Raw genomic sequence first — 18,042 nt, forward strand, 5'->3', positions numbered from 1 at the left:
TGTTTTGTAGAGAGATAGTCAGGAAAAAGAAAGAGTATATACAGTATGTATTCCTATAAAATTATTTCCAGACATATTGGCTGCCAGAGTGTGACTTAGTTTTACTTGCCAGTTTAAAATTTGCCTCTGTGACTTCAGAATAGGAATGAGACAGTCCAGGATGCTTGGGTCGCTCAGTCTCCCTCTCCCACTCCTCCTGCGTGTGTTCCCTCTCTCTCTGTGTCTCTCTCTGTCAAATAAATAAATAAAATCTTTAAAAAAAAAAAAAAAGAATGATGGGATGCCTGGGTGGCTCAGTTGGTTGGACGACTGCTTTCGGCTCAGGTCATGATCCCGGAGTCCCAGGATCGAGTTCTGCATCAGGCTCCCAGCTCCACGGGGAGTCTGCTTCTCCCTCTGACCTTCTCGCTCATGCTCTCTCTCAAATAAATAAATAAAAAAATCTAAAAAAAAAAAAAAAAAGAATGAGACAGTCCTCCTTTTTCTTCCCCCTGAGTACTGGGGCAGAGTTATTTTCTTTTTCTTTTCTTTTTTTTTTTTAAGATTTAATTTATTTGACAGAGATCACAAGTAGGCAGAGAGTCAGGCAGAGAGGGTGGGGGGGAAGCAGGCTGCCCGCTGAGCAGAAAGCCCAATGCGGGGCTCCATCCCTGGACCCTGAGACCATGACCTGAGCCCAAGGCAGAGGCTTTAACCCACTGAGCCACCCAGGCGCCCCTTGTTTTTTCTTTTTAATTGCATACCCGAGTGTAAGACTTCCAGCATTTTAACTGAATCACAGAATTAGTGTGTTTCTGTGTGTCTGTGTTAGTGCCTCGCAGAATATATTCAGTATTTGTTGAGCACCAATTAGTGAACGAAGTCAAGGCTTTGGGGCAAACACAAAATAACAGCAGCGTTTCAGAGCTCTTCAGTAACCCTTACTCAGTGGAGGTTAAGAGGCTCATAGAGATTTTGACCTTTTTCTCCTAGTAGGTTCTGTTACATAACTGATTTTCAGGTTTATATCCCACTCTGTCTTCCTGGGGTCAGTCTCACTTGCCTATGGAGTATCGTCCTTTTTATATGTTGCTATTTGGCTTGCTAATGTTTTGTTAAAAATTTTTCTGTGTTCTTAAAAGAGATCAGTCTGTGGTTTCCTTGTGATGTCTTCAGCAGCATCAGGGGAAAATGGCGTTGCAAAACCAGCTGGGAAGCGTTCTCTCTCCTCTCTGATTTCCTGTGAGGATCTGTGAAGGATTGGTATTACTGCGTATTCTCCCCCGTGTTCTGTGAGGGTTCCTGTACCTGTCACTACTTGGTATTGTCAGTTGCGTTTATCGAAGCTATTCTACTGAGGTTTGTAGTGGTATTTTGTGTTTTTAATTTGTATTTTCCTAGTAACAAATTATGTGGATGATCTTTTTTCTTAATTATATTATGTTAGTCAGCATGTAGTACATCATTAATTTTAGAGGTAGTGCTCCATGATTTATGGCTACTGTATAATACCCAGTGTTCCATGCCATCCATGCCCTCCTTTATGCCCATCACTAGGCCAAGCCATCCCCCTACCCCCTCCCTTCTAAAACGCTTAGTTTGTTTCCTGGAGTCCATAGTCTCTTATGGTTCATCTCCCCCTCCAATTCCCCCGCTTCATTTTTCCCTTGCTTCTCCTAATGTCCTCCATGCTATTCCTTATGCTCCACAGATAAGTGAAACCAGGTAATTGACTTTCTCTGCTTGACTTACTTCACTCAGCATAATCTCCTCCAGTTTCATCCATGTTGATGCAAAAGCTGGGTATTCATCCTTTCTGATGATTGTATATATGGACCACATTGTATATATGGACCCCATCTTCTTTATCCATTTGTCTGTTGAAGGGCATCTAGGCTCCTTCCACACTTGGGCTGTCATGAACATTGCTGCTATGAACATTGGGTTGCATATGGCCCTTCTTTTCACTACATCTTTATCTTTGGGGTAAATACCCAGTAGTACAATTGCTGGGTCAGAGGGAAGTTCTATTTTTAATTTTTTGTGGAACTTCTACACCGTTTTCCAAAGTGGCTGCACCAACTTGCATTCCTACTGACAGTATAAGAGGGTTCCCCTTTGTCCATAACTTCTCCAACATTTGTTGTTTTCTTGCCTTGTCAGTTTTTGCCTTTCTAACTGGTGTGAGGTGGTATCTCCATGTGGTTTTGATTTGAATTTCCTTGATGGCTAATGATGATGAACATTTTTTCATGTGTCTGTTAGCCATTTGTATGTCTTCTTTGGAGAAGTGTTCATGTCTTCTGCCCATTGTTTGACTCGATTATTTGTTTTTTGGATGTTGAATTTGAGGAGTTCTTTATAGATCTTGGATATCAGTCCCTTGTATATAGTGTCGTTTGCAAATATCTTCTCCCATTCTGTGGATTGCCTCTTTGTTTTGTTGGCTGTTTCCTTTGCTGTGCAGAGGCTTTTTATCTTGATGAAGTCCCAAAAGTTCATTTTCGCTTTTGTTTCTCTTGCCTTTGGAGATGTGTCTTGAAAGAACTTGCTGTGGCTGATGTTGAAGAGGTTACTGCCTGTGTTCTCCTCTAGGATTTTGATGGATTCTTGTCTCACACTGAGGTCTTTCGTCCATTTTGAGTTTATTTTTGTGTATGGTGTAAGAGAATGGTCGAGTTTCATTCTTCTGCATGTGGCTGTCCAATTTTCCCAGCACCATGTTTTGAAGAGATTGTCTTTTTTCTATTGATTATTTTTTCCTGCTTTGTTGAAGATGAGTTGACCCTAGATTTGAGGGTCCATTTCTGGGCTCTCTATTCTGTTCAGTTGATCTGTGTGTCTGTTTTTGTGCCAGTACCATGCTGTCTTGGTGATCACAGCTTTGTAATAGAGCTTGAAATCAGGCAATGTGATCCCCCAGCTTTGTTTTTCTTTTTCATCATTTCCTTGGCAATTCGGGTTCTTATGTGCTTGCTTGTCTCCATATATCTTTATGGGTATAATGTCTGTTCAGATCTTTTGCTTGTTATTTTCACACTATGACAGATAAGGAAGTTCCATGATAGTAATTTAAAGGACAGTCTCAGGTATAAATCCCAGCACACAGAATGTATGGGAATGCTTTTGTTCTAGGTTGTTAAAATGTGGGGAGGGTGTTTGTTTTCGTTCTGTTGAGTTTTTGAGTTCTTTAAATATTCAGGGCATGTTTCCTTTCTCCAACGGGGTTTGGAGATACTTTCTCCTTGTCCATAGGTTTTCATTTTCTTAGCAGTGGCTTTTGCAGAATAAAGTCTTTTAATTTTGATGAAGTTTGACTTCTCAATTAATTTATCACCCCTGCTTTTGGTTTTGTATCTAAGAATTTGTAGCCTAATGCAGTGTCACAAAGATTTTCTCTTTGTTTTCTTCTTTTTTATAGGTTTATGTTTTACATTTAGCTATAAGATCCATTTTGAGTTAATTTGGTATAAGGTGCAGATTAAATTTCCTTTTTTCTGCATATAGTTGCTCATTTTAGATGTTCATTTATACACATGCAGCATAATTTATTGATAACATCCTTTTGTCTCTGAATTGCCTTGGCCCCTTTGTCAAAAATCATTTGATGTATTTGTGTTAGTCTTTCTCTGGACTTTTGTGTTTGGTTCCATTGATCTCTTTGTCTATGCCAATATCATACTGCTTTAATTACTCTAGCTTTGTAGTAAGCCTTCACATCAGGAGCTGTAAGTCTGCTAACTTTGGGTTTTTTTCATAATTGTTTTGCATATTCTAGTTTCTTTGACTTTTCATATAAATTTGAATAGCAAGTTTTCTAGATCTACAAAAAAATCCAGCTGGGAGTTTGATGGAAATTATGTTTAATGTATAGATCACTTTGGGGAAAAATGGCTTCTTAGCCATATTGATTATAACTCTCCATGTATTTAGGTTCTCTTCAATTTTTTATAACAGTTTTGTTCATTTTTCAGCGTACAGATACTGCACATACTTTGTTAGACTTGTGCCTAAGTAGTTCTTGTTTTTGGAGTTGTTGTAAATGGTAGTATTTTTAAGATTCTGGTTTTTAGTTGTTTATTGCTAGTATGTAGAAACACAATGATTTTTGTATTGACCTTGTATTCTGTAACCTTGATAAACTCATTAATTAGTTATAGCTGTCTTTTTGTGGGTTCCTTGTGATTTTCTTTATAGATAGTTATGTTGTCTGTGAAGAGACATTTTATTTCTTCTTTTCCAGTCTGTTCAGCTTTTATTTATTTTGTTCAGCTTTTTATTGTTTTTTTTTTGCCCTATTGCATTAAGTAGGACTTTTAATATTATGTTAATATTAACATGTTTGTGCAAGCCTAAACATCCTGCCTTGTTGCCAGTATTTAATTAATTAGTTAAGTTTTTAGAAGATTTTATTTATTTTATTTTGAGAGAGAGAACAAGTGAGCAAGAGAGCATGGGCAGGGTTAGGGGCAGAGGGGGAGAGAGAGAGGGGAGCAGACTCCCCGCTGGACAGGGAACCCAGTAGTTTATTTTTGTGTTTATTTCCCTTGCCTGAAGAGATACAACTAAAAAAAAAAAAATGTTGCTATGGCTGATGTCAAAGAAATTTACTGGCTAGGATTCCTTCAGAAATTCTTTGATTTTATGTTTCACATTGAGGTCTTTAATGCATTTTGAGTTTATTTTTGTGTACGGTCTGAGAAAGTGGTCCAGTTTCATTCTTCCTCGTGTCGCTGTCCAGCTTGCTTGGAGCCATGTATCAAAGACACTGCCTATTCCCCATTGTCTGTTCCTGCCTCCTTTGTCATAGATTCATCGGCCATACAAGTGTGGGCTGCTTTCTGCGCTCTCTCTTCTGTTCCGTTGATCTCTGTGCCTGGTTTTTTGCCAGTACCATGCTGTTTCGGTTACCACAGCTTTGCAGTATATCTTGAAATCTGGAAGTGTGATACCTCCAGCTTTGTTCTTCTTTCTTAAAATTATAGCAAACATTTCTTGTGTTTATTGTGGCCAGATACTCGACTAAGTAAGCGCTTCGCATCTTGTCAAACCTTTTAATAGAGTTTGTGTTGAAACTAAAATTGAGGCTTGGAAGGATTAAATAACTGGTTCAGGATCACGCAGCTGAGCAGGTGGCGGAGTGGAGATTTGACGCAGTCGTCACACTCCGGCTCCATCATACGGTATTTCCACCTAAGTGTTCGCTGCCACAGTTTCCCTATGTCAGGCACAACGTTTCTGTGCCAGTGTGGTTTACATAGTTCTGTGTGTATGTACGATATCCTTGAAAAGGAAGAACGTAAACCCTTATAAAATATAACTTTATCGGGGTTTCGTACGTAGCAGAGCAGCTCCCTCGCTGCGATCTATTGAAAGTCAGCCCTCGACACAAGGGTTTGTAAAAAAAAAAAAAATAAAATAAGAAAACAAAGAATAAGAAAAAAACAAAACAAAACAAATATATATAACTTTACCACCTCCCCCCAGTTGGTCTGTGGTGAAACTGACAGGAGAATCAGATCTGTTTCTGAAGCCGTGTTCCTTTTCAGTCATGCTGCCTTCAGCAGCTCAAGGGCTCTGTTCCTTTTTGGCTCTGATAAACTATTTAGGCTGTATGTGAAAATAGAGCCCGTCATTCAAATTCCAACAGAAATATATGGCAGAGACTTCCTAGGTAATGAACCAAAGGTGTATTTACAACAACCGTGTTTTGGGTCATTTAGGGGCTTACTCTCCTGAACTCCCTATGCAGTTCTTGCACGGGGACATTTCTGGGTAATAATTCCAAATTCAAAGAGTCAGATTCAATTAAGTAATATGTTAAAAACCTTCGGTGTGTATTTTTAATTTCATTTTTAAAAACACCCCTTTTTATCTTTTGCTGTTTAGGTCCAGTAAGTGGGAGCTGATTGAAAACTAATCTTAATGGCAGCTTTTTGCCCAGTATGATTGAGGGGCTTATAAAATTTTAATCCCATCTCACTTTTTTTTTTTAAAATGTACTTTATCTTAATCTCTTTGGAGACTTGAGACTGAAATGTCGCCACCACTTATTTGCGTTTTGTTTTCTTCCCTCTAATCTGCATTGCCTGCACCCTCCTAAGACGGCTTTCTCTTCATTTTTGTTATGGTGCCTGTGTGATGACATTTATTAAACTGTGAATTTCCCTTTGGACAGAACTTGAATCCTGTATTCAGTTTTACTCCTCTGACATTCTGTTTAGAGTTCTCTTACATGTATTCCTACTCTACTAAATGTAAAAACTTACATTTCAGATATTATTGACTTAATTTGTCTATTTTCTGAGACCTTAATGTGCCAGGAGCTGGGATTTGACACAAGTAATTACACTCACACTCCTAAGCCGTTAAGCTGTAACACCTAGGTGTTAGCTGTGTGATTTTTTTTTCTGTGTCCTGTGATATTATGGAATATTTTTATTTAATGATATAATTTTCCTCCCCAAATAATTTTACATTCCAAATTAACTCTGTTCCTCTGTAACAGATGTGATGATGAGAAATAGATGTGAGACATATTTTAAGCACGAGTAGCCTGCTCCTTTTTAAAAAATTCATTTATATGTTAGGGAGTTTTTACATACATATTTTGACACTTAAATCTGCTCGAAGTAGGTTTAACGTGAATTTCTCCTATTAAGAGTGTTCTTAACTTTACCAATTACATGCCAAACTTATTCACAATATTTACTTATTTCATTGTACACTCCAGTGAAATCTCATCATATCTTCTTGCAGGGTCTTGAGAAATCTCCATTTAAAAATAGGTAGCTAATGTTTCTAAGATCATAACGTTCCTCTAACAGTCCTCAAAATATATCCCTGTTAAGCTTTTATAGTCCAATTTATTGTTAAGTGTTGTTGAATATGTGTTTTTTTATATGGAGTATAAGAAAGTAGGCATTTGGATTTGATATTTATAAATTACGGTATTATTTTGCTTTAGCATTTTCTTTAATATCCATATTACTTCATTTCTATGGATGGATGAATAGCTTTATGTAAAGAGGGCAGGAAAAGCATACTTCATGACGCTGAATCTTGAAAGACAGTATATGGCTGTGACCATGTATTTGAACACTTCTTCTAGGTTTAAATACTTCCTTTTTTTTTTTTTAAGATTTTATTTATTTATTTGACGGACAGAGATCACAAGTAGGCAGAGAAAGAGAGGAGGAAGCAGGCTCCCCACTGAGCAGAGAGTCCGATGCGGGGCTCGATCCCAGGACCCTGGGATCATGACCTGAGCCAAAGGCAGAGGCTTTAACCCACTGAGCCACCCAGGTGCCCCGGTTTAAATACTCCTTAACATTACCATCTGCACTTATAGGAAAGGTATTTTGTTATAATTATAGTCCACATACAAGCTGAATTTCTGCCTGTTGTTAATTTAGTTGTTAGCATGTTATGAATCAAGTGAAAGGCATATTTTTCCCATGTGCTGGGATTGACTGAATAAATGTTTGTGAGGTTTAAAAGCTGCTAGACTTAGTTACTGCTTTTTATTGAAATACAATTTACCTGTAGTAAAATGCCCAGATTTTAAGAGTCCGGTTTATGAGTTCAGAAATTATATACACCCATTTCATCACTATCCATAACAAGTTAAAGAAAATTACCATCATCTGGAAAATGCCCGGTGTTGATTCCTCCATTCCTGCCCTCACTTTCTGTCACCATAGATTGGTTTTGTCTGTTCTTGGAGTCAGTGTAAATGGACTCGAATGTGTCTGACTCATATCTTCTAACATAATGTTTGGAATTCATTCATGTTACTTATAGCTTTTACTTATTTGTTTATTATTTTATTTTTTTGTCACTGGGTAGTAGTTCATCCTATAAAAATATCACTGTTTGTTTATCCATATTCCTGTTGATGGACCTTTGGGTTCTTTCCAGTTTCTGGCTATTGTGAATAAGGCTGTTGTGAACATTTATGTACAAGTCTTTTTGTGGATATATATTTTAATTTTTCTTGGGTCAGTACCACAGAATGGGTTTGCGTTCTGAGGCTTTCTCTTTGAACAACCCATCTTCACGGATTGGGGAAACACATTTAAATGCGAATCTGTCGCCTTGTGTGGTTCTTGTCATAAATGAGTTGAATTCCCTTAACTTCTAGCTGCTTTTAGTCGTCCTCCAATACTTTCAAATCATTGTTTTTAAGATATTTTGTTTAGAGGTGCCTGGGTGTCCCAGTTGGTTAAGCGTCTGGATCTTGATTTTGGCTCAGGTCGTGATATCAGGGTCGTAGATCAAGCCCCACGTGGGGCTCTGTGCTGAGCAGCAGGATTCTCTCTCTCTCTCTGGCCCTCTGCCTCTCCCCCACTCTCTAAAAAATAATAAAAAAATAAAATATTTTGTCTAGTGGTTATAATTTTTACTTGTAAGAAGGGTAATGTGGTATAAATGGTTTCCTACCATTATCAGATTAAGAACTCTAAAAGTGATTTTTTAAAATTCTAAATCTTATTCTATCCCTCCTTTGCTCCAAATCCACCAAAGGCTTTCCATGAGTTTTACAATAGAAATTAAATTTCTTGTGATTGCTTTTAAGGTTCTTCAAGATCTATAACCCCCTCAGTTCGCTGCCTTATCTCATTGACCTTCACCTCTTAACGTCCTTCACCTGCCTGACTTTGGTCACATCCAGTCTCTTTACTTGAGAAGCTCTTCTCCTGGAGGTCTATTCCCTTTTCCAGCTGTTTGTTCTAATGTCACATTTGTCGTTGAATCTTGCCCTGATCATCATAGTGGAAAGGGCCCTCAGGTCTATGGTACTTTCTTACTTTACTTTTTTTTTTAACATAGCATTCATTCCCATCTGGCACGTTACATATTTTATTTATTTTTTTAAATTTTCTGTCTCTTACTGAACCCTAAGCTCCGCAAGAGCATTTGTTCACTATTGTATTTCCATTACTTTAAATAGCCCTTGGAGGATAGTGGGTTCTTAATATATAGTTGTTGAATGAGTAATTGCACAATATGTCTGCTTTACAAATTGTGCTCTTTTCAAGTGCAATTTATTAGGTTTTCTTATAAAGAAGGATATTTGTACTTATTGGTGGAGAAAGAACAAACAAGAAGGGATTGTGGATTATACCTTTTTTATTTCCTAGTTTGTTTGTTTTTTTAAAGAATTTACTGATTTATTTAGAGAATGGGAGAGCATGGGTGGGGAAGGGGCAGAGGTAGAAGAAGAGAGAGAATCTCAAGCAGACTCCATGCTGAGCGTGGAGTCTGTCATGGGGCTCGATCTCGTGACCCTGAGATCATGACCTGAGCTGAAACCGGGAGTCAGGCACTTAACTGACTGAGCCACCCAGGAGCCCCTATTTCCCAGTATTCTTTTTTTTTTTTTTTTAAGTTTATTTATTTATTTTAAGTAATCTGTACCTCCAGCATGGGGCTTGAGCTCATGATCCCAAGATCAAGAGTTGTACGCTCTTTTGACTGAGTCAGCTGGGCACCCCTCCCAGTACTCTTTTGTGTTTTCACTTTGTGAAACCTTTTGTGGTTCATTTTTTTTTTTCATGACTCTTGAATTTTGCTGGAATCCTTGACTCAACCATTTAAATTTTTTCCATTTTCAAAGTGGAAATAGAGAAAGAATGGCTTTAGCTTGAAATGGAGATTCTCCAGGAAAACAAGGTGATGTCATTAGCTGTATTACAAGCAATCAATTTAAATAGCTTTAGATCTAAGAGACCCTTAATCAGTCTTATTTGAAGTAGAAATGTGTTCTCTGCTTTATAAATAATTGCCTAAAACCAGAACCATTAACAAATTAAATAAAGATTTTACTAATGCCAGAAATTGTGCTGTTAGCAAAATTAGTCTTATTATGTGCATAGTATTCAAAGATTGTTAAATCGAGTTGATGTACTTTTTCAGAGTGTTGCCAATTGTGAGAGCATTAGTTGAATGACATTTCAGTGTCCTCAAACTTGTGCTGTCATTTTCATATGTTCTTAGTAGGCAGTGGGGGCCAATAGTTTGAAGGATGGTTCACTGATGATTTCTCTCATCACTTTTCAGCTTGGATGTGAAGACCATGATTAGGTATTCTGGCCATGTTGGTGAGTCAAGGCATATAACGAAGTTCCATGCCACCCATGCAGTGAGACGAGGTTGACTTCAGTGGCATCTGAACTTAAGGATATAGGTTAGGGGGTATCCCTAAGTTGCGATATTTGTAATAAAGCATTTGTACCTCTTATTATGATTTGGTGTAGCATCAGCATTAAAGAAGGGCTTTGGTTTAGTCACTTTTGGATTTTTGATGTCTTCTGAAGATCACCTAACATGTAGCTCTTTGCAGTATGATTTATGCAGTGTGTTTTGTCAAGGTGGGCCATTACCCAGGTGCAGGGTAACTCCAGTATTAATTCAGGACATTTTTCTGCATCTTTATGATAAGTGGTTGTATACTCATATTTGTGTCATATTGTCTAATAGTCATCTCTGAGGTCCTGGCATTGTCTTCATGTACTTAGAGACGTCACAACTGAGGCTTCTTTCTGTAGGATGCAAGTGGTTGTACGGTTTGGTCCTTGAGGCTTATTGTCCCCTGTTCTTGCAATGACTAGAGGATGACAGAGAGTGGTGGGAATGGGCAGCTGGACGTGTGCTCCCGTTGCATGTACACATTCTTTGGTCACAACCTTTAGTATACTGTATCTTTTAAACATAATGTTATTACATTATAATTTACATAGTATAAACTGTTTCCTTTTAAATTGTACAGTTTGAGGAATTTTGAAAACATGTGCACTCAGGAGATCACTCCCGTCATCAAAACACAGAGCATTTTCATCACCTTCTAAAGTTCCCTCAAGCCTGTTGGACATCCCTCTCTCCCCTAACCCTGGCCCGAGGAAACCACTGATGTTTGGGCTGTTTCTGGTTTTTGGCTGTTTTGAATAAATCTGTTAATACTCCTGTTTACATTGTTATATGGGCATATCTCTTTTTTTTAAGATATTTATTTATTTGAGAGAGAGAGTACTTAAGCAGGGGGGAGTGGGAGAGGGAGAAGCAGACACTACCACTCCCCGCCCCCACCATGTGGGGCTCAATCCCAGGACCCTGAGATCATGACCTGAGCTGAAGGCAGACACTTAACCGACTGAGTCACCCAGGGGCCCCGGATATATCTTTTCATTTGTCTTGGAAGAATATTTAGTGGTGGATTGATTGGGCAGCTGTAATGACCAAAGAGTTTTCCAAACAGATTTTACTAGTTTACATTCCAACCTGTCATTTTTTTTTCACATATTGGTCAACACTTGGTATTGCCAATCTTTTAAATTTTAGTCCTTCTAATAGGTGTAAGGATCGTGAACATTAAAGATGTTGAGTATCTTTTTATGTGTTTTTTGGCCATTTGTGTATCTTTTGTGAATGAGCTGTTCAAATCTTTGCCCCCCCTCCTTTTTTTTGTATAGATTTCTTTGTCTTACTCTTTTTGAGTGATAAGAATTCTTGATACAGTTTGGATACAAGTCCTTTGTCGGTGTTTTTTGTTTTTTTTTTTTTTAAGATTTTATTTATTTATTTGACAGAGAGAGATCACAAGCAGGCAGAGAGGCAGGCAGAGAGAGAGGAGGAAGCAGGCTCCCTGCTGAGCAGAGAGCCCGATGTGGGGCTCTATCCCAGGACCCTGAGATCATGACCTGAGTTGAAGGCAGAGGCTTAACCACTGAGCCACCCAGGCGCCCCTGTCGGTGTATTTATTGTGAATATATTATCACCTGGTGGCTTGCCTTTCCTTTTTCTTAATGGTGACATTTGAAGAACAGAATTTCTAATTTTGGTGAAATCCAGTTTACAATTTTTTTCTTTTATGATTAATGCTTTTAATGTTCTATCTGATATCTTTGCCTATGCAGGATGACAAGGATTTTCTTTTGTGTTTTTTTTCTAGAAGTTTGATGGTTTCAGCACTTACATTTAGGTCTGTGATGCATTTTGAGTTCATTTCTGTGTTGCTGTTAGGAAGGCGTTGTCGTACGTTTTCTTTCTGTTGAGATAGCTAGTTGTTCCAGGATCATTTACCTTGGCATCTTTGTCAGAGTCAATTGATAGGTCTGTATTTCTGTTCTTTTGCCTATGGCGCATTATCTTTATTGCTGTGGCTTTATAATAAATCTTGAGTTGGGTAGTGTAGCTTTTCCAAATTAAAAAAAAAAAAAGAGAGAAAACTGCTTTGCCTCTTTTAGGTCATTTCCATTCCATTTAAATTTTAGAATCAGCTTGTTAATTTCTATAGAAAGTGCCTGCTGGGAATTGTGTTGGATTGCCCTAAATCTGTAGATCACTTTTGGTGGAACTGACATTTTAACAATATTAAGACTTTCAATTCATGAACATGGTATATCTCCATATACTGGTACTTTCTTTAATTTATTCCAGTAACTTTTGTAGTTTTTCAGGGACCAGGACTTACACAGATTTTGTTAAAATGTATTCCTGTGCTGTAGACTGAATGTTTGTGTCTTCTGACAACTTGTAAGTTGAAATTTAATCTTCAAGGCAATGATATTAGGAGGTGGGGCCTTTGGGAGGTGATAGTTCATGGGGGCAGATCCCTACTATTTGGGATTAGTGCCCTTATAAAAGAAACCAGAGAGAGCTGCTTTACCTCCTTCTGCCATGTGAGAACACGGAGAAGTCAGCAGCCCTCAAGCCACCGTGGTGGCACACTGATATTGGACTTGGAGCCTCCAGAACTGTGAGAAGTATTTATTATTATTAAGCTATGTAGTCTGCTGTATTTTGTCATAGCAGCTGGAACAGACCATGACACTATGCATTAGCATGATTTTGGTTGCTATACAAATGGGATTGCGTTTTTTAATATTTTCTAGTTGTTTCTGTTATCTTGAAATACTGTTGATTTTTTACAATAATCTTGTGTGCCATAACTTTCTTAAAATCATGCACTAGTTTCTGAGCTTTTTAGTAGATTACTTTGGATTTTCTACATACATGATGACATGTTACATCAAAATTGTTTTTGTACATACTTGTCTTCATCACTAGACTTGGAATTTTGAGGACAGAGATTATAAATTATTCATTTTTGATTGTCACCAGAACCTAAGATGGTATAAAAGGCAGATCCATACTTCCTGATTTTTCTTCTTTCTGGATGCCTTTTGTAGTCATGTTTGCTACTTTCTCCTTATTTGCACAATTTTGCATAGTGCCAGGACTCACTTCCCTGGCACTTTCATCTTCCCTGGCCATTTCATCTAGTTGTCAGGGTTTAAATGCTAGCTTATGAAATTTTTTTTCTCTAGCCTGGGCCTGCCTACTTGATAAGTTTATTGGATGTCTAATAGGCATCTCAGACTTAACATTAAAAAAATTAAGTAACCTGATCCTTGTGTCTTCCTCTTGAAACTGTTACTGTAGTTTTTTTTCCATCTCAGTTAATGGTAACTATGTTTTGGTTTTGTTTTTCTCCATTTGCACAAGCTGTCTTTTTATCATTTTGCCATTGCTATTTAAAAATGAATAGAAAACCAGAATGAAAGTCGGATTCTCTTGATAAGAAGTGGAGGTTTCTTAAAGTTAATGGAATCATTAGTCTCCTGAAAGCACCAAGTTTTTTCTCAAATTGAATGCTTGTGTTTGGGCTGCTAAATATGTACATAATACTTAAGAAAACCACATAGATAAAATGCTGGAAATTGAAGATTTGTCTTAAGCCTAAAATATTGATTGTTATTAGCCATCAGATGAGAGGACTTAACTTTGTTATGTTTTGAGATTTAGGTACTCCCTCTGGTTAGGACAAAAGTAGGGAACCACTTGCATTTCTTCTGTTAAATTACTTTGTAATTTAATCACCATTTATAATGTTTTTCTACTTGCAAATTCATTCTAAGTTCCACAGGAGATGTTTTAAGAATGCAACATTGTAAATTGTCCACAACCACCTTAAAAATGGGGAATAAAATTTGAAATTTCCTAGAGAGCCTCCAAATGGTAGACTGTGTAACATTTTGCTAATTTGATTAATGAATCTTTTTGAGCTGATGATAAGTACCTTCTTCATAGTTGTTAGCATTTTTCTTTCCAAAGAAGGTAAATAACTGAGGGATAATAATCTGTATACTCTTACTGGTATATAGAACGTTTCCAGTGAAATGTACTCCTTAATTGGTAGTGTCAATTTGGATTTTTGTGTCCTTTGGCCTCTGTTGCCTGAGGAGGTAAATCTCCATACATTATAATGGAAAAAGTGGAAACTTCTCTGTTTTAGACAAATGTAGAAATTACTCTGGCTCTGTCATTTTAAATAAAGATTAATTGCATATACATACATATACCCATGCTATTACTGAAGGATCATGAATATGACCTTTTATATATTCGGAAATTGATTTTCCCAGCAGGTATTGCTTTCTTGGTGATACATTTATAATGAGAAGTGCTTCAAAGAAGCTAACCTTATTAAACATATTACATTGAATTGAGAAATTCCCTTTTACCCTGTGTGAAAGATGTGGAAGAAGTTCTTTATCTCATGCTTTATTTTTATCCATGTAAACAAAGAATATGGAAAAACCACTTAGAATTATAGAGACCTTGTAGAGCAGTAGGTTTTCTTTAAATGCCGTCATCTTGTACCTAAGAATGAGGTGTAAATATGAATTTGGCAGAATTTCCATCGTTATGTACATTTATTAATCATCTTTCTCCTCTTCTCCATGCTGTTCCTCTTTAAAATGAACTAGCCTTTTGATAATGATAGATATACATGCAGTAGGAAGAAGTAATACAGAAAGAGCCCACGTACCCTTCACCCAGCTCACTCCAATGAACTTGCTTGGTGTTAGTGAACTTGCTTAAATGTAGTGCAACATCACAAGCAGGACAGTAACATTCCTACAATCAAGATACATGATGTTTTCATTACCACCAGGTTCCCTCATGTTACCTTTTTTTTTCCCTTTTTTCCTTTGGTCTCATGTTACCTTTTAGGGCCATACCCACTTTTCTCTTATGCCCGCCCCACACCATTTAGGCAATCATTAATTTCTTCTGTATTTCTATAGTTTCTGTGATTTCAAGAAGTGTAATATAAATGGAATCATATAGTATGCAATCTTCTGGGCTTGACTTTTTTTTCCATTTACCATAATTCTCTGGGTATTCATTCTGATTGTTAGAAGATTTGCTTTGTTTTGTTGAGAGAGAGAGGTGGAGGGAGGGACTGAAAGAGAGGGGGGAGAGAGAATCACAAGCGAACTCCTCCCTGAGCGCAGAGCCCAACACGGGGCTTGATCTCAAGACCCTGAGATCATGACCTGAGCTGAAATCAAGAGTCAGATGCTTAACCATTTGAACCACCCAAGTTCCCCTCTGGTTGTTAGAGGTATTAAATGTTCATTCCTTTTTATTGCTATGTAGTATTCCCTGGCATATATATAAAACAGATTAATTAAGTACTTAGCTTTTGAAAGATAGGAGTTGTTTTCACTTTTATGGTTGAATATGAAGTTGCCATGGATATTTATGTTTAGGTTTTTACATGAACGTAAGTAATTACTTCTCTAGCATAAATACTCACGAGTGCAGCTTCCCGGTGGTATGGTAGTTATATGGTTAGTTTCATAAGAAACTCTCAAACAGTTTTCCAGAGTGCTATATCATTTTGCATTCTCATCAGCAGTGTATGAAGGAACTACTTCCTCGGCATCCTTTCCAGCATTTGGAGTTGTCACTGTTTTTTACTGTGATCGTTTTGATAGGTGTGCAGTGATGGCTCATTGTGGCTTTCATTTGCCTTTCTTGGATAACTAATGACATTGAACATTTTTTTTCTTGTATTTATTTTGCCATTTGTATATCCTCTTCAGGGAGATGTCTCTAGGCTGTTTGCACATTTTCTAATTGGATTCCTTTTTTTTAAAAAACTATTAAGTTTTGAGAGTTGTTTCTATATTTTAGAGACTTATCCTTTCAGATATGTGGTTTGCAAATGATTTCTACTAGTCTGTAGTTTGACTTCTCATAGGGCCGATTGCAGAGCAAACATTTTTCATTTTGTTGAAGACCAAATGATAAGTTTTTCTTGGAATGGATTTTGTTTTTAGTGTCATGTCTCAGAACTTTTTCACCTGCCTTAGACCATTTAAGCACTCTTGGTTTAGCTGTTTTTTTTTTTCCTAAGAAGTTTATAGTTTTATATTTTTTATTTATGTCTGTGATCTCCCCACCACCTTAAAAAAAAAAGATTATTTATTTATTTATTTATTTGTTAGAGAGTGAGACAGAGCATAAGCATGGGATACGGTAGGGAGAGATGCAGACTACACGCTGCATAGGGAGCCTGATGTGGGACTCACTCCCAAGACCCTGGCATCATGACGTGAGCAGAAGGCAGACACTTAACTGACTGACCCGCCCGGGCGCCCCCATGATCCCTTTTGCATTAATTTTTACATAATGTGTCTCTTGGTTGAGGTTAATTATTTTGCCTGTAGTTCTTGAGGTCTTAGATCATGGATTTAAGATTTTTCTTCTTCACATTTAAGTATTTGGTGCTTTAAATTTTCTTCTCAGCATTGCTTCAGCTGTAGCCCACAAATTTTGATACATTGTGTTTTTTATTTTCAAGTAGTTCAGTATATATTTGGGATTTCCTTGAGACTCTGTGATTATTTAGAAGTGTGATGTTTAGTTTCCAAGTGTTTGGAAATTTTCCTCTTTTTGTTACTGATTTCTAGTTTAGTACTATTGTGGTCAGAAAACACATCCTGTATGATTTCAGTATTTTTATTTGTTAAGGCGTATGTTTTATGGGCCAGAATGTGGTCTATCTTGGTATACGTTTTTGAGTGTTTGAAAAGAATATGTATTCTGCTATTGTTGAGTGAAGTGTTCTATAAATGAGTTAGATTCTTTTGGTTGATTATGTTGAATTCTTTATAGGCTTGCTGATTTTCTGTCAAGTTATTCTGTCAGTTGTTGAGAAACAAGTTTTGAAGTCTCTAACTTTAGTTGTGGATTTGTGTAGTTCTTTTAATTCTATCAATTTTTGCTTGACATATATTGCAGGTCCAAGACCTTTAGCGTTGTTATGTCTTGGTGTATTGGTCCTTTTATTGTTATTGAATGTCCTTCCCTGTCTTGGATAATTTTATAGCCCTTCCTGCTTTGTTTTGATTAATGTTTGCATGATACATCTTTTTCCATCATTGAACTTTCAAACTGCCCATGTCGGTATCTTCAAAGTGTTTTTCCCAAGACAGCGTGTAGTTGTGTCATTTTTAAAAATTGAGATCACATTGGCCTATAACATTATATTCATTTCAGGTGTGTAATGATTCAGTATTTATATATCTTGTGAAGTAATCACTACTGTAAGTCTAGTTAATGTCCATCACCACACATAGTTAGCAGTTGTTTTTCTGTGATGAGAGCTTTTAAGATACACTTTCTTAGCTACTTTCAAATATGATACAATAGTATTAACTGTAGTCACCATGCTGTACATTATATCTCCAAGATCTATTTATTTGTTACCTGCAAGTTTGTACTTTTTGATGACCTTCATTCATTTCACCCACCTGCCTCCCCCCCATGACCCTCTACATCTGGCAACTCGTCTTTTCTTTGTAGCAGTGGGTTGGTGGTAGTTGGTTTTTTAGATTCCACATATAAGTGAGGTCATATGGTGTGTATTTTTGAGTTTGACTTATTTCAGTTTATATAATGCCCTCAAGTTTACCCATGTTGTTGCAAATGGCAGGATTTTCTTCTTTTTTTTGTGGTGGAATAATACTCCTCTGTGTGTGTGTGTGTGTCTCATTTTCTTTAGCCATTCATTGCTCTGTGGACACGTAGGTTGTTTTCACATCTTGGCTATTGTTAAGTATAGCTGCAGTGAACATGGGGTTATGGGTATCTTCTTGAGTCAGTGGTCTCAGATACATAGCCACTTTTAAATAATCAGAGTCTGATTGCTGGATCGTATGTAGTACTATTTTTAATTTTTTGAGGAACTCCATATTGCTTTCTGTA

At 37.2% G+C, this 18,042-nt stretch overlaps 1 protein-coding gene and 1 long non-coding RNA gene across 3 annotated transcripts in view; both read left to right on the forward strand.

The window, feature by feature from the left end:
• The window catches only part of COMMD10 (COMM domain containing 10), a 188,765-nt gene that overhangs the window by 11,898 nt on the left and 158,825 nt on the right, over positions 1 to 18,042 (forward strand). The window lies entirely within an intron of this gene.
• Positions 5,305 to 9,625, forward strand: LOC116857802. Its single transcript, XR_004380806.1, has 3 exons — positions 5,305 to 5,377; positions 8,771 to 8,777; positions 9,614 to 9,625. It is a non-coding gene; the product is annotated as an uncharacterized LOC116857802 (long non-coding RNA).

This window comes from Lontra canadensis, unplaced genomic scaffold (assembly GCF_010015895.1).
Source record: "Lontra canadensis isolate GAN:19392208 unplaced genomic scaffold, GSC_riverotter_1.0 scaffold126, whole genome shotgun sequence".
NCBI lineage: Eukaryota > Metazoa > Chordata > Mammalia > Carnivora > Mustelidae > Lontra > Lontra canadensis.